At 30.9% G+C, this 27,494-nt stretch overlaps 1 long non-coding RNA gene across 1 annotated transcript in view; it reads left to right on the forward strand.

Moving 5' to 3' along the window:
* Positions 1–16,866: 16,866 nt before the first annotated feature.
* LOC142237589 (uncharacterized) overlaps positions 16,867–27,494 on the forward strand; it is a 146,502-nt gene continuing 135,874 nt past the window's right edge. Inside the window, exons 1-2 of the long non-coding RNA XR_012722518.1 lie at positions 16,867–16,968; positions 22,597–23,976. This is a non-coding gene — a long non-coding RNA (uncharacterized LOC142237589). The remainder of the gene's footprint in view (positions 16,969–22,596; positions 23,977–27,494) is intronic.

Genomic DNA, 27,494 nt, shown 5'->3' on the forward strand with positions numbered 1-27,494 from the left:
TAACAAACAAAAATTATTGACTGGTTACAGAGAAAAAGTAAAATAGTGTTCGAAAAATGTATCTGCCCGGACAGAAAGGATTAGAAAGGTTATGCTGTATTTACTTTCAGAATTTTGTTTGCTTCATATGAATGTTCGATATGCAAAAAAAAAACGTCTCTCGTGCAGTTTTCCATTATTTTAAGGAGCATTAAAAAATTAAGAATAGTATACACATAGCTCATAAAGTCTGCGTTCATTATATAATTATTTATACAATGTACAAAAAACGTACCATAAATGCGAAAAATTAGAAAAATTTCTTCATGTATATTTCATTTGAACTTTTAAATACGAAAACAAAAAAAAAACACAACGAAATTCATTATTCTATTGAACATAACGATATGTAAGTAGCATAACTACACGCACAGAAAAACCATGTTTGGACATGGTTGCCGCATCCATTTAATGCTTATCTAGAGCATGTAATTGCCGCGAAAACCATGTATTTTGTCTTTGTAAAAATAGTTTTCGAGCGGAGAAAAATGTATGGTGGCAATAAGCATTTGAATGGTTCTCAAATACCGCAAACATGTTCTATCATTTAAATGATAGAATTTGAGACCATTAAATGGTCGGGAAAATCATGTATCTGACCATTCAATTCTTTTACTTTTTTACAGGGAAAAAAAGTATTTTTATAGGTTAAGTATAGACATATCTAGAACCATTACATGGCCATAAAGACCATTTACATTTTTTTCGTGACCATTTAATTTTGTAACTTGTTTGCAGCGAAAAGAATTTTATAAAAACATTGAGCAGGTACACACGATTTTCATTTTGCGCGTCAGTCGTGTGTTGATTGTTTCTTGGAATGGACGGAGAACACGGATTTGCTGTGTTTTGTGTTAATTTATTTATTCAGAAGTGGCACGTGGTTTTATGTGAACACAAAAAAGGAAAGTGTAATTGAAAAAATTTACCTGTTTTTTGTTCTGCATTTTGCTATATGGTATCATTTATTTTTATTTGCAGTTACATGATGTCTGCGTTTGTACATTTGATGCGCACGATGTAAATATGGAATAATTACTTATTGTTGAAATTGAAATAGAGTGTGTAAAAATATATGATGTTTGCTTGAACGGCATTATAAATACAAATAAACAATGAATTAGTTTATAAATAAATAAAAACAAACAAATAAAGTTAATTTTGTGTTTTCTTTTCTCAAGTAGCGTCCTTTTTTCGACGATGAAAAAAGTTTTTTCATAAAGATCAAAACATTTTAGGTTGTGACCATGTTCTTTTAACTAGGAGAAAAACATTTTTAATGAATACCATAACATTTTAAATCGTGACCATTGTCTTTTCATTCAAACAAAATTCTTTTTATCAATATAATAACATTTTAGATGAGGACAATTACATTTTTCTTAGAACCATGTTCACTGAGCCAACATGGTTGCAGATTAAAATGTTACATGGTCGCCGCAAAAATAGCTCCTATCATATTATTTTGCTCTTCGAATATGATTGTGACAATCATGTTTCTTCTCTGCGTGTACTAACTGGGGAAACCGAAAAGTCTGCGTTCAGTCAAACAAAATTGTATAAAACCATTAAAAATATATAGACAAATTCTATGTAAACGATTGTTTGTATTTGGTGGAATAGCGTCGTTGTTTTAGAACATCACTTAGCCTGTTAGGTTAAGATCAGGTGATTGTGGGGGTATTTCAAGCTGTCTTGGGACATAATATAGAAGCCAAAATCTTACGATCTCAGCAGTATTCTTTGGATCGTTATCCTGCTGGAACCAAAACCTCTCTGCTAAATCAAGTTTTTCGGCATTTTGACTTAAATTGTTTTCTAATACGTTTAAATGATCGTATTTCTCCATCGTCGATTCAATAAATACCAATTGACCCCCTCCAGAAACCGCCATATACGCCCATGCCATAACACTACCTCCACCATGTGTCACCGTGTCAAAAAGGTTTTATTTTTCAAGCGCAGTTCCTGCTTTCCTCCAAACAATTTGACGTCAATTTATTCCAAATATACAAAACTTGTTTTCGTCTGAAAATACAACATGTTTCCAGAATTTTGGGGGCTTGAGCAAATTCTATGCGTTTTTGTCTGTTCACAAACGACATGTATGGTTTTCGACAGTTGCAGTGGTATCCAGCGTTTTGCAATACTTTTCTGGCTGTTTCTGCACAAATATTTTTTTTAATGACACTTTACCATTTTCCACAATTTTGGAAAATTGAAGTGATCACAGACTTTGTTGACTATGTGTATTTCCAATTTGCTAGAAGAAAAGGAGCAAAAAAATCTCAGCAGCAATACTTCATTTCTAAGCCTTTCTTCAAAAAATTATAAAAAAAACCATGTACAATCGCTCGAAGTGTATAAAGAGAGCTACCAATTCGATACTCCCACAAATATAATTTCTCTTTGCCCATCCCTGAATTAAAGCCAATAACATTGACAACATTAACAACATTACTAGGCTGTGAGAATTTAATATTCAAAAACCAGACATTTCTCAATGTGAGAGTAAGATTGAGATGGACAAAGTTACCGTGGTATTTGTGAGATAATCATTTGCGTATAGAGAACAGTGATATTAACATTTAGAATGATCGTCTTAACATTTGTTGACATTAAAAAATAAAATAAATACATAATAACATTTTACCAATGTTGTATTCCATGTTAAGGTCTTCATTAAATGTTAATATCCGTTAATATAAGTTATGATTTAGAGAGACAGAATACTACTATCATTGTTATCGATATATAAAATGGTTACAATCATAACTTTGTGCATCTCAATGTTACTCTCACATTGAGAGATATCTCATTTAAATTGCATTCCTAGGGTTGAGCTCCTTCTAAATGAGCAAGAAGAAAAGCGAATTAAATGTAAAACCTTTATAAAATTGAGGAGATTAATCCCCTTTAATGTTGGGAAGATTTGTCACCTTACTCATGATTTATTGGGTGACTTATTTGGATCTAATAATAAATTTATTATTGGATCCAACAACAGCAGAGGATATTAACTTATTTAATATCCTCTGCTGTTGTTTCATAATTTTGAATATTGTTTTTTTTATTATACCCTCCACCATAGGATGGGGGTATATTAACTTTGTCATTCCGTTTGTAACACATCGAAATATTGCTCTAAGACCCCATAAAGTATATAAAGGGTGGTTAAATTGTAAGGGCCGATGTTGAATGTGAACCACACCTACACCCTCAAAAAAAATCGCTTCTTTAACATATGTTCCAAACATATTTTGCAGGAAGCACATATATTATTGCATACTGCCGAAACATTAATATGTTTGTTTTATGTGAACATATTATATGTTTGGAAGCATTTTGAGCCAAAAATATTATATGCTTGGAAGAATTTTTCCCAAACACGATTGTGCTCATTCCCTAACATACTCGTAATTTTCACTTCCACGAAATTTTTTAGTTATTGGCACCTTTCTCTGTAATACAAATAATGTTGAAGAAATTATTCACTTTTATAAATTTTTTAAATTTTACCTTTCGCCTGCACGGAGAATCGAACCGAGGACCATACAGTTTGTAAGCCAACACACTATCCACTGGGCTACGTAGCTGTTATAGTCACCAGTAGATAATTATCGTTTTAAGTTACATTTATATAGCATAGTTTGCAGCGCCCACGAGCCCATGCAAACATAACATTATTTAACAGAAACATACATTTGTTTGCCACGTGGAGCAGTGGTTAGCATGCCTGCCTTGCATGCAAAGGGTCGTGGGTTCAATCCCTGCTCCGACCGAACATTTTTTTTTTGTTTTTTTTTTTTTTTTTAATTTACACATTTATATTTATACTATATTAATTTTTTTTTTAAATGAAACATCGAAATGTGCGTTATTAAAGATTTATAGTCAGTAACAGTGCTTGATATAAACGAAATTGAATGATTTTTGGATAAAATATTATTTTTTATTGCAAAAATAACAATCTTGTAATAAAAAACTGTTTTTGTACAAAACTTTAAAATTTGGAAGGAATTCAAAAACTAACAAAAGAAGAACGTGGAGTCGAGTATAAACATACATACATAATTTTATAATATAAACATAAATTTATTTAGGAGTGAACAGTTTTTTACTAGCATTTAACACCATCGCTCTAAAATTCCTTTTATTTTTCTTTAATAATTCATTTTAAAGAAAATAAACTTTTTAAATTGTTTTAGCTGTAAAAGTCGAACTTAATACCCGCTTTTATATTTGATGGTGTCCGTCAACTCCTCTTGGACTACTTTTTAATAAAGAGAAACTAAACTTTGTTTTTTTACATTTTACTGTGTAATTTTTCACTATTTCCTCCTTATTTCATTTTACCGTCCCAACTCTAAAAAGAGTATAGTGCCCTTTCGTTATTTTTATGAAGACCCCTGATTTCTTTTAACGAACCAAGAAAAAAATAATGCCAAAATGATAAACAAAACACATGTCCACACATACATAAAATGCTGCTCTCAAGGCGAAAACATAAGCTGTTTGTTTTTCAAATGTCTATTCTCTTGGTTCAGAATGTATATTCTCTTTATTCAAATTAAAAAATATTTAAACTTAAACATATCAAATTTTTGGCCTTATCATAAAACAGTTTTCCGAAACAACATACAAGCGGTTTCACAGAAATTGTTCTCTTTTGACTCTTTTGCTGTGTTATATTGATATCTTTCGTCAACTCTCCCGGTTTCCATCTCTATTTCTCTCTATACTCTCTCTGTCGCTTTGAATAAAATATCACAACATATGTATGTTTAGTTGAAATTTGTAAATTTATATATGTTTGTATTCACACATATGATTTTTATGAAACATTCATGCCCCAAACATAATATATTCTAACATATTAACATAGATGTCCCAAACATTTAGTGTTAGTTTAGGAAAATTACATGTTCGCACTTAAATATATTGTGGTTTAAAATCGTGCCCGAAACACATTTTGTTTATATCGGAACATATGAAAAACATATTTTTCTAACAGTGTAAACGCCAAGTTTTTTTCCGAATTTTATTTGACATTTCTCTATTTCAGACTTACTCAATTTGAACCATGGAGAGATACGCAATCCAACAACGTGTTAAATGGTTCCAAGAAATGGCAACATTGCATGATCAATTTTCGAAGAAAATCATCTTCAGTGATGAGGCACATTTTCACCTCAGTGGATTCGTCAATAAACAGAATTGCCCCATTTGGGCGAATGAGAATCCAAGAGTGATTGTCGAAAAACCAATGCACCCAGAAAGAGTGATTGTTTTGTACGGTTTATGGGCTGGCGGCATCATCGGGCCGTATTTTCTCCAAAATGAGGCCGGTCAAGCAGTTACTGTGAATGGTGTTCGCTATCGTGAGATGATAACTAACTTTTTATGGCCCGAATTGGAAGATATGGATGTGGAAGATATGTGGTTTCAGCAGGACGGTGCCACTTGCCACACAGCTAACGAAACAATGGCTCTTTTGCGCAACAAATTCAATGGCCGTGATATCTCACGTAATGGTGATGCCAATTGGCCGCCAAGATCATGTGATTTGACACCGTTGGACTTTTTTCTTTAGGGTTGTTTGAACGAAAAGGTGTACGTCGATAAGCCAGCAACAATTCATGAGCTAAAGGATGAGATAATTCGGCACATTAACGGCATAGAACCTCCATTATGCCTCAGCGTCATCGAAAATATGGACCATCGGATGAAGGTGTGCCACCAAGGTCGCGGCGCCCATTTGGCCGATATTTTGTTCCATACATAATTGAGTAATACCAATATATCATAATAAAATAATATTACAATAATTTCCTAAATAGTTTGTGTTTTATTCAAAATCAACATCGGCCCTTGAAATTTTAACCACCCTTTATATTCTGGGTCGTGGTGAAATTCTGAGTCGATCTGAGCATGTCCGTCCGTCTGTTGAAATCACGCTAACTTCCGAACGAAACAAGCTATCGTCTTAAAATTTGGCACAAGTAGTTGTTATTGATGTAGGTCGGATGGTATTGCAAATGGGCCATATCGGTCCACTTTTACGTATAGACTCTCTAGGAGAAGCAAATTTCATCCGATCCGGCTGAAATTTGATACATGGTGGTAGTATATGGTCTCTAACAACCATGCAAAAATTAGTCCACATCGGTCCATAATTATATATAGCCCCCATATAAACCGATCCCCCGATTTGGCTTGCGGAGCCTCTAAGAGAAGCAAATTTCATCCGATCCGGCTGAAATTTGATACATGGTGTTAATATATGGTCTTTAGCAACTATGCAAAAATAGGTCGAAATCGGTCCATCATTATATATAGCCCCCATATAAACCGATCCCCAGATTTGACCTCCGGAGCCCCTTGGAAGAGCAGAATTCATCCGATTCGGTTGAAATTTGGTACGTGATGTTAGTATATGATATCCAACAACCATGCAGGAATTGGTTCATATCAGTCCATAATTAAACATAACCCCCATATAAACCGATCCCCAGATTTGACCTCCGGTGCCTTTTGGAGAAGCAAAATTCATCCGATCTGGGTGAAATTTGGTACGTAGTATATATGATATTTAACAGTATATGATATTTAACAACCATGACAAAATTAGTCCATATCAGTCCATAATCATATATAGCCCCCATATAAACCGATCCCGAGATTTGGTTTTGGAGCCTCTTGGAGCAGCAAATTTCATCCGAGTCAGTTGAAATTTGGTACATTATGCTAGTATATGGCCATTAACAGCGATGCCTAACAAGGTCTATATCGGTCTATAGTTATATATAGCCCTCAATTTAATCGATCCCCAATCACACAAAAATTGGTCCATATCAAGTTCATAATTGTATATAGCCCCCATATAAGCGACCACCATATTTCAATTCCGTGCAAAGTCCATATCGATTCGTAATTATTTGTAGACTTACCTACACATACCTTTTTTATCTAATATATACCACGTATGGACTAACTCACAATTTACAACCTTAGTAATTCGATTGTGGATGACAGTCTTTCTTAGAAGTTTCTACGCTATTCATGGCGGAGGGAACATAAGATTCGGCCTGGCCGAACTTACGGCAATATATACTTGTTTTTTTATTTTTGATTTGGCTACCCTTTTCCTGACTGACTGAACTTTGGTTTCCTTTGTTTCTTTCAATGTTGTTTGTTGTCAATTTGTTAACGCAATATAAATCAATTTGGCGCCTTTGCTTTTTCATCAAAGTGCAAGATATCGTTTGCCGATCTCTTCAATAGATGCTCTAACAAAACCGCACAACCATATCCTTTTAGGATAGGTTAGGAAAATTGTGCAGGCACATGGAGCGACAACCACTTACACATTGTAGTGCCTCTAGCGCTGTGGAAGAGTAACAGAATAAAAAGGTACACAGTTTTGGTTTTTTGTTGGTGGCAATAGGGGTTGCCAACATAAATGTTGATGGTGAGGGGGACAAGTATTGATACATATGAATGGGAGTTACATTTAAATCCGAGCTGACTTTGAAGATGACAGGTTGAACAAATTTAGGTTATGTGGCTGCAATTTGAACAATAACTATTTGCAAAAATATGACAAAAAATATTCCTTCTATTGAAAGAACTACAATAATCTGATACAATATCTGGTGGATGGGCGAAAAGCTAGAGCTTTGTCTACTCATATGGCTTTGATTTACTTCAGGCAAATTTTTATAAATTTATATATGATTACCCTGACATCTTTAGTTTCTAGATACACTCATTGAAATGTACATGAAAAAAAAAATATTTTTTTGGAAACGAAATTTTATTTTTAAAGTTGTGTTACGACAAACAAAGTATATCGGGAATAAACGTTACAGAGCGTGCCATGAATAAAGATTTATGTTCAATGCATTAAGCGAAACAACTTTAACAAGAAAAGACAACTTCGTTGGACTTAAATATCATTTCAGAGAAAATATTTTTTTTTATCATTTACCCCCATTTCCATGATATATTTTTTTAGTCTTTGGGCCTATTGATTTGGTCTATAAATTCTAAAAATAATTCTGAAATTTCGCAACCGCGTATTTCAACAAATTATATTGGCAACCCTATTTAAAATCACACCAAAAAGAAATATTAGAAATTTCTAACACCATGTTTTGGATGGCGTATGCAAAACCAAAAAGGCATTTCCATATATATGTACATATGTATGTATGTATGTTTTGCATTCCTGTTTTCATTTTCTCATACAAATACAAACATAATTTGTATAATGTTTTTATACACATACATATATCATCTAACCTTTACAGCTGCATACGCTTCATTGGATACAAAAAAGAACATGTGACGTCTAAACCTGTAAATAAGTGTTACACTTTGGCAGATGTTACAAAAACGCTAAAACTGTTTTGGGCCTAAATCTATGATCCCTGCCTTGTATATTCAATATATAGTGAATTAAATTTTTATGTTTTTTTTGTGGTGATACGAGGATGCTTCAATAAGTAATTAGACTACAAAAAAAATGAAATTGTTAGGCAAAATATCGATTTAAGTCACTGGGTACAATGGGCAGAGAAAAAAAAAACGTTTCCTCTAGGCCTGCTAAATGGATTGAAACTGACAAGGATTATTGGTATGTTTGTAAGATACGGCATTCGGGGTCGGGAATAAAAAGATAGTACTTTCTATTTGATAAACAATATGAATCGGACTACACCCATTGAATTTTGAGATGTTTGCCCTTGTCACTCAAGAGATGTTCAAGCGAGATGTGTATCGATATACCACTGAAGCATTGGTTTCGAAGAAATCAGACGAGTGGTTTAGAAATTTGGTTGCAATACATATCAACCACCCTATGTTTGTTCAAAGCATGATCAATTGTTCCTTCATAAAGTTCAGATTGACGGGAGCAGTAGATGAAAAATTTCATAAGCTCTTAATGTCATATTACATCTATTCCGTTTATACTATCACCTCTTAACGAGATTGCTTAGCTTGAACAGACTTACACACACAAAAAAAAATTTCTGATTCAATCACGAAATTAATTGATCCAATTAATTTTTAATTGAAATGTCTTCAATCACAGAAATGATAGTATCAATTAAAAAATTAATTGAAGGTCAATTAAAAAGTTAATTGATCCAATTAAAAAATTAATTGATACTATTATTTTTGTGATTGATTTTTGTTTCAATTTAAAAATTTGTTGAATCAATTAAATTTTTAATTGAATATTTTTTAAACCCCACTTAAAATTTTAATTGGAAAAATTTTCGTGAAATTTTTTTGTGTGCAGTGACCCACATAAGTATTGGCGCACCAAACAATTTTGTTTAAAACCCATATTTTAAAAGTGATACGAAGCTATTTTAAATTAAAAAATATTTTAATTTGGATTGCAACTGCATTAAGAATTTAGATCATTTTTTATATTAGAAAAAAATTTGTTCTTTCAATATTCAAATTATAAAAAATTAAAACAAGACACATTTTTTGAGGAACAAAAGTATTGGCACAGTTAGTTCTAAATTAGTTTTTTTGGTACATTTAGTACTTTTTGGGCATTCTTGTTAGTTTGATAACATCATCAAGCAGTCTACACCCTCAGAAAAAATCGCTTCTCTAACATATGTTCCAAACATATTTTGCAGGAAGCACATATATTATTGGATACTGCCGAAACATTAATATGTTTGTTTTATGTGAACATATTATATGTTTGGAAGCATTTTGAGCCCAAAAATATTATATGCTTGGAAGAATTTTCCCCAAAGAAGATTGTGCTCATTCCCTCACATAATTTTCACTTCCACGAAATTTTTTAGTTCTTGGCACCTTTTTCTGTAATACAAATAATGTTGAAGAAATTATTCAATTTTATAATTTTTTTAAATTTTACCTTTGGCCTGGACTGAGAATCGAACCGGGAACCAAGCAATTTATAAGCCAACACACTACCACTGGGCTACGTAGCTGTTATAGTTACCAATAGACAATTATCGTTATAAGTTACATTTATATAGCATAGTTTGCAGCGCCCACGAGCCGATACAAACAAAACATTATTCAACAGAAACATATATTTGTTGGCCACGTGGAGCAGTGGTTAGCATGTCCGCCTTGCATGCAAAGGGTCCTGGGTTCAATCCCTACTCCGATCGAACACCAATTTTTTTAATTTTTGTATTTATATTTTTATATTATTACATTAAATTTTTACAATGAAACTTTGAAATGTGGGTTATTAAAGATTAACAGTCAGAAAAAACAGTGCTTGCTATAAACGAAATGGACTGAGCTTTTGGATAAAATATTAATTTTTTATTGCAAAAATAACAATTTTGTAACAAAAACTGTTTTTGGTATAAAAGCTTGAAATTTTGAAAGGAATTTAAAAACTCTAACAAAAGAAGAACGTGGAGTCGAGTATAAGCATACATAAATAATTTTATAATATACACATAAATTTAGTTAGGCGTGAACAGTTTTTTACTAGCATTTAACACCATTTGAAATGCATTTAAAACTTATCGTTTTTTGTACTTTTACCCTTTTGTCATTTTTACCCTTAAGGGCGGTATTAAGTTGGCATTATCGTTCTTAAATGACCCTGTTTTGCCTTTTACTTTTCATTAATAATTCATTTACAAGAAAATAAACTTTTTCGATTGTTTTAGCTGCAAAACTCGAACTTAATGCCCGCTTCCGAATGTCTATTCTCTTTACATGAGTATTCAAATTAAATAATATTTAGACTTAAGCATACAAAATTTTTGGCCTTATTATAAAACAGTTTTCCGAAACAATATACAAGCAGTTTCACAGAAATTGCTCTCTTTTGATTCTCTCGCTGTGTTATGTTGATATCTTTCGTCAACCCTCCCGATTTCCATCTCTATTTTTTTCTCTATACTCTCTCTCTGTCGCTCTCTGAATAATATATCAAAACATATATATGTTTACTCGAAATTTGTAAATTTATATATGTTTACATTCACACATATTATTTTTACGAAACATTCATGCCCCAAACATAATATATTCTAACATATTAACATATGTGTCCCAAACATTTAGTGTTAGTTTAGGAACATTACATGTTTGCATTTAAATATATTGTGTTTAAAAATTGCGCCCGAAACACATTTGGTTTATATCGGAACATATGAAAAACATATTTTTCTAACAGTGTAGACAATGAATGGACTAATTTTTTGTTTTATTTGTACCCATATTCTCCCATCAACACTATACCAAATTTCATCAAAATCAGTTTATAATAGTAGCCTGAATACTGTGAACAACAAATGCATGGTCAGGCGGACGGACACCAAGGGCTAAACTGACTCAGGAGGTGGTTCTAAGTCGATCAGTACATATTTTATGGAGCTTAAAATCAATATTTCTTGTAGGCACATTTTTTCGCAGATACCCTGGCCACTATGTGGTTTAGGATGCTGTGTCAATACTTATGTGTGGCACTGTATACCTAAACTTATCGAATCGAAAAGAATTTGACAATATTTATAAGTCCCGATAAGAATGTTATAAGGAGGGCGCTAGACTCATGGATTGGTCTATAATGACGATAAAATTTTGTCACATCTAAATTGTTTCCCCCAATTATAAGACAAACCCTTTTACCATATTAAATTGATGTATATTAAAGCAAAAATCTAAGTAACCCATTTACCCTGAAGTCATTGGGCCTTTAATTCACTTTATTTTTGAAATTTGTCATTTGCTGTATATTTTCTTCTATCTACATAAAAACGCTGCATTGTCATCATTTGCCGTAAGATGCCTATGGAGAAAATATACAACCAAGAGATATTATTACAGTGAGAATGTAAATAAGTGAGAGAGAGAAATGTTTTACAGTAGGACTCATAGTTTTGCAGGAGAGCTATCCAAAATCAAACAGTTGACAAAATATAGGGATTTTCGTACATTTTTTTTTCCTATAGCCATAAGGATTACGTCAATCGGAAAAACCGTTCAGTCGCCGACGAACCATTCAAAGGAAATGTTGTGTGCTTAAAGCTAAAGGAGAAAAATAGAATTTTTGAAAAAAAAAAAACAAAAACAAAAATATCTAGGAAAAAACCTCCCAAAAATAGAAAAAAAACTAAAAATTTATTCTAGTGATAATAAATAAAGTGAAAACAATAAAACATAAATAAAGAAAACAAATATGTTGTGCATTATTTCTTAATTTCTTCGTGCTTCGAATAGTGTAAATAATCATAGTTATTGAATATAATTGAATATAAGGCCATATAAAATTTGTTAATATTTAATTTAAAACCATAAAACGAATAAGAAGAAGAAGAAACAACATAGTGATTACAAAAACCAACCAATGTAAGAATAATAATAGAATAAAGTTGAAATAAAAAATGTAAGTGAAAAGAAACAACGAAGAGAATAAGTTCTGGTTTTTTTAGTGCTTTACCTCTACATTCTTCAATAATGGTGTTGCTTTGGCAAAAAGGGAGTGAGCAAATGTGTGTCGCTATGTGTATGGGGAATTGAATGCGTGTGTGCCTGTGCCAGTGTGCGGGAAAGTGGTGTGTTAACTAACCTACATTTCCCAAGCACATGAAGTAGGAGAATGAAGTTAAAGTGGCGGCAGGGCCAATAACATAAGGCAACCCCAGCAACAACATTTTTATGTTTTGATTTGAAAATTGCTTATGCGAATATACTCTTTTTTTTAATACTTTCAAATATGAAGTCTCTCTTCCACAGACGACTTACTCATTCACTCAGTTACTCTCTGTTGTTGAATTCTCAATAACTCTCACTTTTATTCGTCCATGCTCCACAAAAATATACTTCAACTCACGCAATTGGAATTTTTCCTCCATAAGCTCCCTGTTACCCACCTCTCTTGTAAAGCAAGAAATTAATGGTGACCAAGAAAGAAGAAGAGGAAGAAGAAGAAGTGTATCACCAGAACGACAGCAAACAAAAGCACCGACCGATGTGCAAACGATTATGACTATTCCACGTCGTAAGTTTGTGTATTTTGTTAAAATGTTGCATACAGAGCCTGCGGGATAACTATGCAGTATACGAGAGTGTTTCTTTAATGTGTGTGGCGCCTAGCATACCAAGGAATAGTTTATGCAGTGTTGCCATCGCATTCACATAGTACATTTCTGTAAGTAAATTTTGTAAAATGTTGCTCATTTTGAAAAAATATTGCCTGCGGGATAACTATGCAGTATAGGAGAGTGTTTCTTTAAAATGTATGGCGCCTAGCATGCCAAGGAATAGTTTATGTAGTGTTGTCATGTTTTTATGCGAAATGAGTGGGAACATTTTAGTAAACAAACTGAAAACAGATGAATTTAAAATTTTATATTATTAACTCTCTATATTGCCTGTGATTTTATTTAATAACAAGTATATACAGCCGTAAGTTCGGTCATGCCGAATCTTATGTACCCTCCACCATGGATTGCGTAGAAACTTCTACTAACGACGGTCATCCACAATTAAATTACTTGGGTTGCGGCCGATGGCAAGGCTTCTTAACATCATCTTCTAAATTGTAAGTTAGTCCATGCGGGATATATAGTTGACAAATGAAAGGTCGATTAAATGCGTATATATTCTGTTCTTGACCGGTATATATAGGGAAGAAATAGGAGCCACCGTGGTGCAATGGTTAGCATGCCCGCCTTGCATACACAAGGTCGTGGGTTCGATTCCTGCTACGACCGGACACCAAAAAGTTTTTCAGCGGTGGATTATCCCACCTCAGTAATGCTGGTGACATTTCTGGGGGTTTCAAAGCTTCTCTAAGTGGTTTCACTGGAATGTGGAACGCCGTTCGGACTCGGCTATAAAAAGGAGATCCCTTGTCATTGAGCTTAACATGGAATCGGGCTGCACTCAGTGATAAGAGAGAAGTTCACCACTGTGGTATCACAATGGACTGAATAGTCTAAGTGAGCCTGATACATCGGGCTGCCACATAAACTAACCTAACCTAGGGAAGAAATAATTATGAATCGATATGAAGTTTTGTGCGGTAATTGTAGAGCCAAAATGGAAATATGGGGTGGCTTTTTATGGGGGTCTACCACAAATGGCAGATTTTTTACTGTTTGGTACATTGATAGAATTCTTGATGTTTTGGAAGATTTTTCAAAATATTCCTCTCCAACTATGAAATGCTTCATAAATTTTATATAGAAATAAAATTTTGACAAAAGTTTCTACAGAAATAAAATTCTGACAAAATGTTCTATAGAAATAAATTTTTGACAAAATTTTCTATAGAAATACATTTTTGACAAAATTTTCTATAGAAATATAAAATTTTTGGGGCTATATATAATATAGATCGATACGGACTAATTTTGGCATGGTTGTTATCGGCCATACACTAGCAAAATGTACCAAATGTCAACCGGATCGGATGAATTTTGCTCGTCCAAGAAGCTCCGGAGGTCAACTCTGGGGATCGGTTTATATAAGGGCTATATATAATTATTGACCGATCTCGAACAATTTCTGCATGTTTGTTAGAGACTATATACCAACACTATGTACCATATTTCAGCCGGATCGGATGAAATTTGCTTCTCTTTGAGGCTTCGCAAGCCAAATCGGGGGATCGGTTTATATGGGGCTATGTATAATTATGGACCGATGTCGACCAATTTTTGCATGGTTGTTAGAGACTATATACAAACACCATGTTCGAAATTTCAGCCGGATCGGATGAAATTTGCTTCTCTTAGAGGCTCCGCAAGCCAAATCTGGAGATCGGTTTATATGGGGGCTATATATAATTATGGACCGATGTGGACCAATTCCTGCTTGGTTCTTAGAGACCATATACCAAGACCATGTACAAAATTTCAACCGGATCGGATAAATTTTGCTCCTATAAGAGGCTCCGGAGATCAAATCTGGGGATCGGTGTATATGGGGGCTATATATAATTATAGACGGATATGGACCAAGTTTCAGCCGGATCGAATGAAATTTGCTTCTCTTTGAGGCTTCGCAGGCCAAATCTGGGGATCGGTTTATATGGGGGGCTATGTATAATTATGGACCGATGTGGACCAATTCCTGCTTGGTTCTTAGAGACCAACACCATGTACCAAATTTCGATCGGATAGGATGAAATTTGCTCCTCCAAGAGGCTCCGCAAGCCAAATCTGGGGCCCGTTTATATGGGGGTTATACGTAAAAGTGAACCGATATGGCCCATTTGTAATACCAATGACCTACATCGATAACAACTACTTGATCCAGGTTTCAAGTCGATAGCTTGTTTCGTTCGGAAGTTAGCGTAATTTCAACAGACGAACAGGCAGACATGCTTAGATCGACTCAGAATTTCACCACGACCCAGAATATATATACTATATGGGGTCTTAGAGCAATATTTCGATGTGTTACAAACGGAATGACAAAGTTAATATACCCCCCATCCTATGGTGGAGGGTATAAATAGAACCTGAGGAATTCAATGAGGATATGGGCTTTGCTCTATTCGATTCAAACGACTCAGTTTGGTTGCATTGGTTGTTAAAAAGTTGACAAGATGAAGTCGATCTGCCAATTTAGGCGTCATAAACTTCTCAGTTCCCAATGCAGGAACCCTTCGCAAATAGCAGCGAATTTAACAATAATTTTGTTCAGCGATTTGGCAATACATATGAGGTCCCTATCCAATCCATATATTGCCAAATTAAATATCCTCACATCAGGAACTCCCACCATATTCCAAGAAACAATTTTCGCCAATCGAAACGTAAAAGGAAAATTGGAAGGAAATCGAAGATTTTATGATAACTTTTAAAAACATTTTGCAAGGAGAAGGACCTTATTCCGTTCCAACAACTATAGTCTCCTATAATTGCTGTATGACCTTCCTCTTTCTCCCTTTTAAGTATATCCTCGCCTTGCCGGCTTTTTTTAAAGCATTTGCGATTTTTTTTTGTCAAGGAATAAATTTCGAACATTCATGAAAATTGTAATGGTGAGGTACCTATCCTGGACGAGATGTTAAAAAATGCGCTACCATAAATATATTCACAATAGAAGCAACTTTTATGCTCAGCGACTTGTGTCTGTTATTTTTGAGTGTAGTCGGAACGTCATTCTGAGTCGACCAGTATTCTACTGTGAGCAAAATGTAATGCGACTTGATTTGTAAGATGGAAAATCTTCCATTATTCTTTTAAATCAATTTCATCCCCTTCAAAGTAGTCCTCTCCAGATAAAATACAATTATGCCTTCCTTATTACCAATACTCCAAATATTCTAAATAGTCCCGCTCTTCTTCGATTTGGCTTGTATCTGTGCAAAAAGCGTTCCCCTGGTCAATTCGTTTTTTAATTTTATAAAATTTTATAAAATTTTAAACAAAATTAAATTATATATGGCAACACTGTATTCATAAAAAAAAACTTTTTATAGTTCCTTTTGGCAGCCCAGCGAATAAAATAATGTGGGTATGGTGAATGTTTGCCCTCGAGTGGGGAGTATGTTTGGTGCTGGCTTTATTTTCCTCACTCAGTCAGTGTGTCATGGTGTCTTTGTGTCACATTTTTATAGCAACAGCAATAACACAAAAATCAGAATGGTAGATTTGGAGCCAGCCTCCATCAAAATGGGGTGTTGTTGAGAGAGAGAGACATAAATTCTATGAGAGAAAGAGCGAATGAATGTGAGTAATAAAACACTTTTTTCCCTCAGAGAGCTCAAAAGAAAAATAACGGTTACGGGAACCAAACACACCATGATTTTAGGTGCGTTTCTTGATGACTTGTGTCATTCACAAAGTATCCTTTCTCGTAAACGGTTCACTTTTGTTATTTGCTGTGCGTGAGTGCGTAAGTACGTGCGTTTGTGTGTACGATTGGCTTTCAACATAAATGTTGTTGGTATGTAATTGGAAATGTGTGTGCTTGCTTCAGCATAAAATGAACCAAACCATTAGCCAAAAGAAAAGTGAACGTGTGTGAAAGTTTGTCGGTTTCCTTTTGTTTTTGGGATAAAGCAAATGTGTGATGTGAACTTTTGTGTGTTTGTTGTTTTGATGGCTCCTTCGTGAATTGTTGAATTGGTTAGCGGTGTGTTGTGTTTTCTTTTTCGGGAGATTTTCTTGCATGGCTTTTAATTTGTGTGTGTGTGTGTGAGTTTTGTTAGTTGCGTGTTGCCGTGGTCTTTTATATATGCTGCTGCATGCATTCGTGTTTGTGGGTTATTCCCCACATTCCCATGATGCCATGCTTTCCTCTCAACAAACACACAAACTCAACATACACAATAGGGTGCAGTATTGTAAATATTGGCCATATATTAGTTTTTTTGCATAGTGGGCGTTTAAGTATTTTCCAGAGTTCGGGAATGGGATTTCAAGAAGCACCATTGTCTCTAAATTATGGTACATTACGATTACAAACCAAACTCTCTTGCAATTCAGGAAATATCGGTTGAAATACGAAGTCTTTAAATATGGACGAAGCTAAAAAGGTTAAATGTGTGTTGAATTTTTTTCTTTGAAAGCAAATGAAAGTGAAAATATAGATTTTAAATTTAATTAAAGAAAGGAAAAAACTAAAATACTTAAACGAAAAAAAAATAAATAAAAGGAAAAAATAAAATACTTTAAAAGAAAAAAAAATTGAAAAATACATTGAGCTATAAAAACTTCACAGTTAAAAAATTGAAATAATCGAACATAAAAAATCGAATTAAATACAAATTAAAAAAAATAAATAAATCAATAAAATAAAAAATAAAAAATAAGACAAGATATTCTTAAAAACTTATAATTGTGTATATATTTCCATCAAACAAATTTTGGATTTTTGAAAATGGACTTTTTGATTATTTGTGAATAATACATAATTAAAACATAAAAACAAAGAAATTCTCATAAAAAATGAAGTAAAATGTGGATGTTGCCAGTTTATATAAAGGGCAAGAGAAAAAAAAAATAACACGACATAGTTCGTTTTGATTCTGACGAAGAATACTCGTATGTATACTGCAATATGGATCACATCAATCGGGCTTCCGAAGGATTACAATGAGGAAATATTTATGAAAAAAAATATGAGCACAATTTTGTTCTTAGATGCAAATATAATTTCAAGATTCCAGAAAATCAGGAGATTTATTTTATACGAACTAAGTAATATTAGAAAAATTTTCTATATCATTAACATGAAATTTAAAAGGGTACACAAATAAAAAACTTCCAGTAGTGTTGGTTTTGATTCCGAGCCAAAGAAGCGGCTTCTTTAATATAAGACAAATTTATAGGGAGGTACATTACTTTAAATCTAGGTTGGATGAAATTAAAATTAAGATACAGATCGTAAATATAACAGATACATCAAAGTAAAAAAAATTATAATAAAACAAATTAAACAAAAATCTTCCAAATAATTCCTAGTCTACATTTTTAGCTTTTTTTATAATTAATGCAAAGTTTCAATATTTAAGTTTATTTAAAGAAGATTGCCAATATACAAAATTGTTTATTGCCCGTTTATCGAAGGAACTATAACCATTTCACTTTAACATGTGAAAAAAATGAATTTCGTGTAAATATTTTTCTTGCATTTGTTGAAAAATATTTACTTATTTTTGTAACACTGGCGTTATGTCAGCGCTTGTAATACTGTTTAGTTGCATTTTTCTAAAAATAAACAAAATTTTCTAAACTAATTAAAACTTTTCTGTTCACTGTTTTTTCAGTGCATTGGAAAGATCTAAATTTACTAGAACGTTTGTGTATATGTGGTTATTTCTTTAATAGTGTTTTTCATTACTTTAACCGAGGGAAACAATTTTCAAAAATCAATGACCTAAATTTAATGAAAAAAATTAATTAATTAAGATTATAATTTTTCATTCTTCTTAAGTATGGTGTAAATTGTTTGATACCCTCTTCGGGCCTTGGCCGGGTTTTAAGTTATTTTCGAATGAACAGAGTCCAAATTCAGTTAACGGGGACATCATTGTATCGCTGGCCGGACTGTTTTTGAGACTTTTTCCTATAAACAGAATTCAAAGTGGATTAATTGGAACTCATTGGACATTGGACTGAAATTTTTAAGTGAGCCTGAAACTTAATCGGGCTGCCATTTTAACCTATGGGAACTCAAAGTGTTATCGGCGACCTGACTGCTTTTGCGACGTTTTCCTATGGTCTGAATCCAAAGTGGGTTAATGCGTACACAAAGTCTGTGAGCTTTCTTCGACCAATGTTTTGGAACTTTTTCAAAAATGATCAAAGTGGGAAGACGCGAATGTTATAATTGGCCGTACTGATTTTGAAACTTTTTCCTATGGACAGCAACCAAAGCAAGTTAACGCGAACGAATGAATTTTATGTGACAGGGATTCGGTTTAGGACTTTATCCTATGGCGAAAGTGAAAAAACGCGATGTGTTCTTTTGCCAAAGTGGGCTAACGCGACCTAAACGTGGCACTTTCAGTAATATAGTCTAAGTGAGCCTGAAACATCGGGCTGCCACCTAACCTAACCTAACCTATGTTAGACAAATTGGCCTCAGTTCAATGTAATTTTCTTTTACATAAAGTGACCCATTTTAAAGCCGTAACTGTAGGGACAAAACGCCTCCAGTGAAAACTTTAACAACTTTTAGTGAAAGTAAAAAAGCATTGCATTAGAGAAATTTGTCTTCTGTGCTACATCCAAATGACATTTGTATTGAAGCAATATTTTTATGACCTATCCAGACCGCCATTGTACTGGAACCAAATTCCACCAAGATTTCCAAACTGCATATCAGCGTTGCCACAATTAATTTTTATTTTGGACCAACATTTTTCCAAATTTGGACAAAAAGTCGTACCAGCGGACAGAAAATTTTCCCAAATTAAATTAATATCATTTAAAAGTTAAACTTTTTCCAAAATTTTACTTGGATAGAAAATGTTGTCAAATTTTTATAGAAATTTTTTTTATTGCTATAGAAAATTTTGTCAACATTTTATTGCTATAGATAATTTGGTCAAAATTTTGTTTCTATAGAAATTTTGTCAAAATTTCATTTCTATAGAAAATTTTGTCAAAATTTTATTTCTATAGAAAAAATTTGTCAAAATTTTATTTCTGTAGAAAATATTGTCAAAATTTTATTTCTGTAGAAAACTTAATTAAAATTTTAATTCATTAGAAAATGTTGTCAAAATTTCAGTTTTATAGAAAATTTTATTTCTATAGAAAATATTGTTAAAATATTGTTTCTATAGAACATTTTTTTCAAAATTTTATTTCTACAGAAAATTTTGAAAAAAAAAAATAACCGATTTGACGAAAATGGACCAAAATCGACCAAATTGAAAAATGAATAATTTTTTGACCAACTTTGGTCCTGCTGCATATTGATCATGTGGCGTTTCTTCCATTCACAATAGCTATTTATTATAATATTTGTTTACTCCAAAAACATGCAATTGTAAAGTTTTTTAAATGGTCAACAAATCTGCAATGTATTATTATTATTAAAACCAAACTAATTTGTTGGTTAAAAACAAAATTATAACGAACAGCAAATTAACATACGTAACTATGCATTTCAACAACAAAAGCAGAATGAATTCAGTTTTGTATAAAAATAACAAACAAACTTTTTATGATTTTTATTTTAATATAAAAATAAAGATCTTTAATATTTACGTATATAATCGGGCAACGATTTTCCAAAATTTGATCATAAAACTCTTATTGATTGGCTCTCTAATCAAGAGGTAAAATTTTCTATAGAAATAAAATTAACAATATCTTCTATAGAAATAAATTTTTGACGAAATTTGCTATAAAAATAAAATTTTAACAAAATTTTGTTAGAAACAAAATTTTGCAAGAATTTAATATATTAAAAAAAACAAATTGCCAAAAATGTAGACATACATTTTTGCAAGAATGTTCTATAGAAATAAAAATGTGCCAAAAATTTCTAAAGAAATAAAATTTTTACAAAATTTTCTATAGAAATAAAATTTTGATAAAATTTTCTATAGGAAAAAATTTGGCAAAATTTTCTATAGGAATAAAATGTTGACAAAATTTTCTATAGAAATAAAGTTTTGACGAATTTTTTTCTAAAGAAATAAAGTGTTGACAAAATTTTATTTCTATAGAAATAAAATGTTGACAAAATTTTCTACAGAAATAACATTTTTACAATTCTTTCTATAGAAATAAAAATTTGACGAAATTTTTTCTATAGAAATAAAATGTTGACAAAATTTTCTATAGAAATGAAATTTTGACGAAATTTTCTATAGAAATAAAATTCTGACAAAATTATCTACAGAATAAAATTTTGACAAAATTTTCTATAGAAATAAAATTTTGACAAAATTTTCTATAGAAAAAATATTTTGACAAAATGTTCCATAGAAATGAAATTTTGACGAAATTTTTTCTATAGAAATAAAGTGTTGAAAAAATTTTCTACAGAAATAAAATTCTGACAAAATTTTCTATAGAAATAACATTTTGACAAAATTTTCTATAGAAATAAAATTTTGACAAAATTTTCTACAGAAATAAAATTTTTACAAAATTTTCTACAGAAATAAAATTTTTACAAAATTTTCTACAGAAATAAAATTTTGACAAAATTTTCTATAGAAATAAAATTTTGACGAAATTTTCTACAGAAATAAAATTTTGACAAAATTTTCTATAGAAATAAAATTTGTACAACTTTTTCTATATAAATAAAGTTTTGACGAAATTTTTTTATAGAAATAAAGTGTTGACAAAATTTTCTACAGAAATAAAATTTTGACGAAATTTTCTATTGAAATAAAATTCTGACAAAATTTTCTATAGAAATAAAATTGTGACAAAATTTTCTATAGAAATAAAATGTTGACAAAATTTTCTATAGAAATAAAATTTTGACGAAATTTTTTCTATAGAAATAAAATGTTGACAAAATTTTCTACAGAAATAAAATTTTGACAAAATTTTCTATAGAAATGAAATTTTGACGAAATTTTCTATAAAAATAAAATTCTGACAAAATTTTCTATAGAAATAAAATTATAAAATTTTGACAAAATTATAAAATTTTGACAAAATTTTCTATAGAAATAAAATTTTGGCAAAAAATTGGTAAAATTTCCTTCAAATATTGGTGGATTATTTTTGGCACGAGCGGCAACAGTGATACTAATACTGCAGATTTAAAATGAGGTATAGCTCCTGCATGTATTAGATTTCTAGCAAAAACTCTTTTTTGCTGGCTCTAAACTGCTTCTATTTAAAATTTTTGAACGCAGCTAATATCGTCATTTTTGGTGCAAAAATCAGAAAATCGCCATTTGCTATTTTTTGAGTAAAAAATCGGCAAAATTGGCAGGCCTGCAAGGCACACATTGCAAATTTTCTCTCTTGTACTCTTCCGTAACGAATTTGATCTTGAGAGCATCATCGATATAAAAAAATGATAATAATTAAAAAATAATAAATTATTTCAAAAAAAAAAAATCAAATTTAAAATTTTATTATTTTACAGATATAACAAAGAGTTGCTTCATGAAAACTTATCATTAGTAAAACATTAAATAATAAATTAACAAAATTAATTACTAAAACATTGATCATTAAGAAGAAAACTCCAAACAAATAATCTAAAGTGTAAAACAAAAACGAAAAACATATATATAAAGCAAATAATTAATAAAACACAACAAAAGTTTTGAAAGAAAAAAAAAATAATTGTTAATTTTAGGATCTTCAATTAAGAAAACAAAATAGAATTAAATGAAAAACAAAAAAGAGAATAAATGTAAAATAAAAAAAATCCATTAAAATGAAAGAAATGAAATGCGACAAATGAATATAAATGATAATGTTGGTCATAAAAAAAACCTTAAAAATATCTCTTATGTTAATGACAAAATCAGCAAGAGCACTAACCTAACGGGACCGACAACCATTGAGAGTCCCACATACAGTTAAAGTAGTAATCATAAACATTCCCAGTGAAAATAGAGAATGAATACTCACCATTGTAATCGTATTGTGTGGTCTTCGTTGTCGTGAGTGCTTAAGTATAACCAAAAAAAAAAAAAAAACAAAACTAAAACTAAATGAGAACAACAATAACAACTAATACTAACACTATCAACCATCCAAGCAACATAAAACAACAGTTCGTGTTAATGTTTTAATTAGAAATACTAACTAACGGAAAGACCCAGTAATAATAACAACTACAACAACACCAACAACTTGAAATTACTACAACAAAAGAAAAATTCAAGATAAATAGCAAAGAGAGGAAAACTTTTACTCTTACTGTGCATAATAATGGAATTAGCCATTCACAATATCATTACACAGGAAACCAAAAGGGGAATATAATTCCCATGAAACAAATCTAGAAATTAAAAGAAAAAAAGAAAAAAAGTAAAACTAAATAACCAAATAGAAAATCTTTAAAACATATATATAAAAAAAGTTTACTAAAATAAAATACAATTAAAAAAATAATAAGAAATATATAAACATTACAAAATTTATTTCTATTATTAAATATGTTACAAAAAAAAGTGAAAATAAATATTCAAGATTCCTAGCAAAACCTTAAATTGAAACTTAGTGAAAATTAATAATATGAAATCTCATGGCAAGTGAAAAATTATATTTAAAAAAAGAAAAAACCGAAAATATATAAACCACAGAAACTAGAGTATCCCTCATTCCCAAAACTACAAAAAAAAATAATAAGAAGAATAATAAATAAACACGTAAACTTAAAATCTCTAAACACTAAGAAGTGCTACAAAAAAAAAAAATCCACAACGCCCAAAAATTTCAATTTCATGAGGATTTACACAGAAATACAAAAGCCTGATGTGACATCATGTCCTCTTCTCTAAAAACTTAGAAGGTAAGTGAAAGTTTTTCCAGCTGTTAACTAATTTTTTCTTATGTTTTTGAATTAGATATTCAAAGAAGATGTTTTGAGGGCATCCAAAAGAACATTATTATGCTATATAGTTGGAATTTTCGTACGAAAACTTTCAATGTTTTGTCCCAGAATGTCAGTGGGAGGAGGACAAGAGTATAATGTAAAGTTGCTTGGCATGCATATTTAAGTAGTGTACATCATAAACTTGTAGATTAACAGACAACTGGAAATATGTTTAGAATTTTCCCAAAACAAACTCAAGCCAAAAAGTCCAAACTAGGTAACTTTCTTCATCCTCAATGAACATTGAGTTAATGGAACAGGAAATTACTATAGAATTAAGAGAATTGTAGTTTTTGTTTTCCGTATAGCAGAACAGATGGCTCTGTGAGAATATTCTTTTAAAATTATTATGAAGTTCAAAGGTCGACATTTGTAAAATAGAAGGGTAAATTTTATTTTGTAGTTATGTCAATCGACTATAGAGTAATTTTACTAAGACAAATATTTCCCACGAGCATAACTAAAGTGATAAGAAAAAATTTCTCTTTCAATTGCAAAAGACTTAAACGGCTTCCCACACAGTCCCAGAAAAAAACGTACACATAGATAAAATATCACCAAAAGTTTTCCAATTTAAATTTTAATTGAATTTTAAAAAAATCACAATTAACAATTTAGTTGGTTCAATTAATTTTTTAATTAAAACAAAATTAATCACAAAAATTAATTTTACCAATTAATTTTTAATTAAATTTTGATTGAATTTAAAAAAAAAATTCACAATTAACAATTTAATTGGTTCAATTAATTTTTTAATTAAAACAAAATCAATCTCCAAAAATTAATTTTTAATTAGAACAATAAATTTTTTAATTGACTTTGGTGATTTTTACTATCATTTCTGTGATTGAAGAGGTTTCAATAAAATATTAATTTAATCAATTAATTTCGTGATTGAAGACAAAAATATTTTTTCCTGTGTAGCTAAAAGAGCAATGAAAATTTTCTTTTTGGATCCGGAAGTGGTGCTAAATTGGCTTAGAAGCAATGAATTTTATATGCACTTGTCATAGGACTGAAGTAAATGTTAAGCATCCGCTGCATTTATTTCACATTAATTCTTGAGAGGTGATGCTATCTCAATATTTCGGGCTTCATTAAAAGAAATTAGGAAAATCATAAAAAAACATATTTTTTTAACATTATCGACTTTTAGCTCTATGTAAAGGCGTTTTGAATAACACCACACAATGTTTTATCGCAAGTTCAATGTCTGTTCACAAATGATTCGGTAAACCTACGAAAATTTCTTTAACAAGTGAAAAAAATAAAAATAATTATATCGAATAAATTTTCTGAAATTTCCCGTCCTTATGTCTGCGTTTGTACACTGAAAGGAGAAATTTCTTTTCTGCACTCAAAAAAAAAACAAAAAAAAAACAAAAAAAAAACAAAAAAAAAATAAGTGAACCCTATATTTCACTAAAGCCAATTCAACTTTATTTTAGTTCAGGGAATTATTATGTTTGGAGAAAGTTTTCTTAACTCTAATAATTTGTGGCGTACGCATAAATACATTTTTTTCTGATTCAATCACGAAATTAATTGATCCAATTAATTATTTAATTGAAATGTCTTCAATCACAGAAATGATAGTATCAATTTAAAAATTAATTGATCCAATTAAAAAATTAATTGATACTATTAATTTTTGTGATTGATTTTTGTTTCAATTAAAAAATTTGTTGAATCAATTAAATGTTTAATTGAATATTTTTTAAAACTCAATTAAAATTTTAATTGGAAAAATGTTTGTTTTTTTCTGTGTAAGTTAGTTAAAAGAGCTAAAAAACGGGAAAAAATTATACACAAATGAGGCATAAAGATTTACTAAATTCGTACTTCTCACAAAATAGTTCATTATTTCTTTAAATTTGTAAATTTTACTATAAATGCGCCCATCTTGAACTTCGTGTGGCACTAAAGACATTCTTAGAATTTTCAACCCCAATTTTTGCCCATCAAACCACAAAATTATCTTTAACGAGTGACAAAAATTATTTATGTCTAATAAATTTTCTTGAATTTGTCAAAAAATATTTTCTTATGTTTGTGATATCGGCGTGATGTCAGCGTTTGTAATACTATTTTGTTAAAATTTTCAGAAAATTATCTAAATTTTCTAAAATTAACCAAAATGTTCCTTCCTGGGGGTTCACTGTTTTTTTCAGGAACGAAATTTTAGACAAACAAAATTTTTTGATGTCGAAAAATTTTCTCTAAATGCAAAAAAAAAGTTTGGATCTAAAGATCCAAGTAAACTTTCCCTTAAGGATTTTGGTATCGATTCAGAGCCAAAGATGCGGCTTCTTTAAAGTAAAGACATTTTTTAGGGACCTCCCTGGCTTTAAATCTAGGATCGATAAAATTAAAATTGGATACAGATCTTATTCATTGAATTTTTTTCTCTGTTTGCGATATATTAATAAAGGTATTCATGTACAAAAAATTCCAGTTTCAAAATCCAAATTATGCCAAGTACTTCAAAGTAAAAATTGTTTTCTTAATGCTAAAAAAAAAACTTAAAACCAAAGATGCAAATCCTTAAAATAAGTCTTAGCTTATATTTGAAGCGATTTTATCTTAAATATAAAAATGCAATATGTCAGTTGACTTAAAGGCGATTTCTTTAAATTAAAAATGTTTTTCTTTATATAGAGAGACGGAAAATTTCAAGATTTATGTCCTAAATTGAATGAAAAAAATTTTTGAAGCAAGGATTATAAACTTTCATTTAATTAAAATGTCATTATTTTAAAGAATTTTTGTCCTTAACTTTGGGTAAATTTCGATTCCAAAAATTTAAGTTGCATAATCTTCCATATTAGGTCAATATTTTTTTCAGTGTATGAATATGTAGAATTCTCAGAAATAATGCATAAATGGCTATGAGTAATAACATCTAAGGCAGTTCGCCTTAAAATGTTAATGAAGTGGCCTTTAAATTTGATTGCCAAATTGAATGACCAGATATGTAAATGAAATATTAATGAAATGGACTTCGTATAAATGCCAAAACAAAAACGAATATTGTTTCCATAATACAAATAACTAGTAAAATGCTGTATTTATCACACAATAAAGCTAAAAACACAATATTTAATTGATTGATGGCCACAATGGCCTGTAGTGACATGTAACATTGACCAACAATATGGTATAGTGATTAGCAAGCTTCCTTGCTTGCTCTATGGCCACGATAAACCTTTGACAAACTAGGGATTTTGCACAATATATAATTTGGTCATCCATTTTTCATGAAATTAACTCACTTACGGCATTAGACGCCATCACACATTTATTGCTGGTTGCTTGCTATACACAATCACTAACACTGACACTTTTGTTATTTATTCTCACAAGAGTAAGAGAGTGTAGGAGGTTTTTGGATTATCAGCAGGGCTGCCAATTTTGCCGATTTATCGACATTTTGA

This window comes from Haematobia irritans, chromosome 5, assembly GCF_050003625.1.
Source record: "Haematobia irritans isolate KBUSLIRL chromosome 5, ASM5000362v1, whole genome shotgun sequence".
NCBI classification, from domain to species: domain Eukaryota; kingdom Metazoa; phylum Arthropoda; class Insecta; order Diptera; family Muscidae; genus Haematobia; species Haematobia irritans.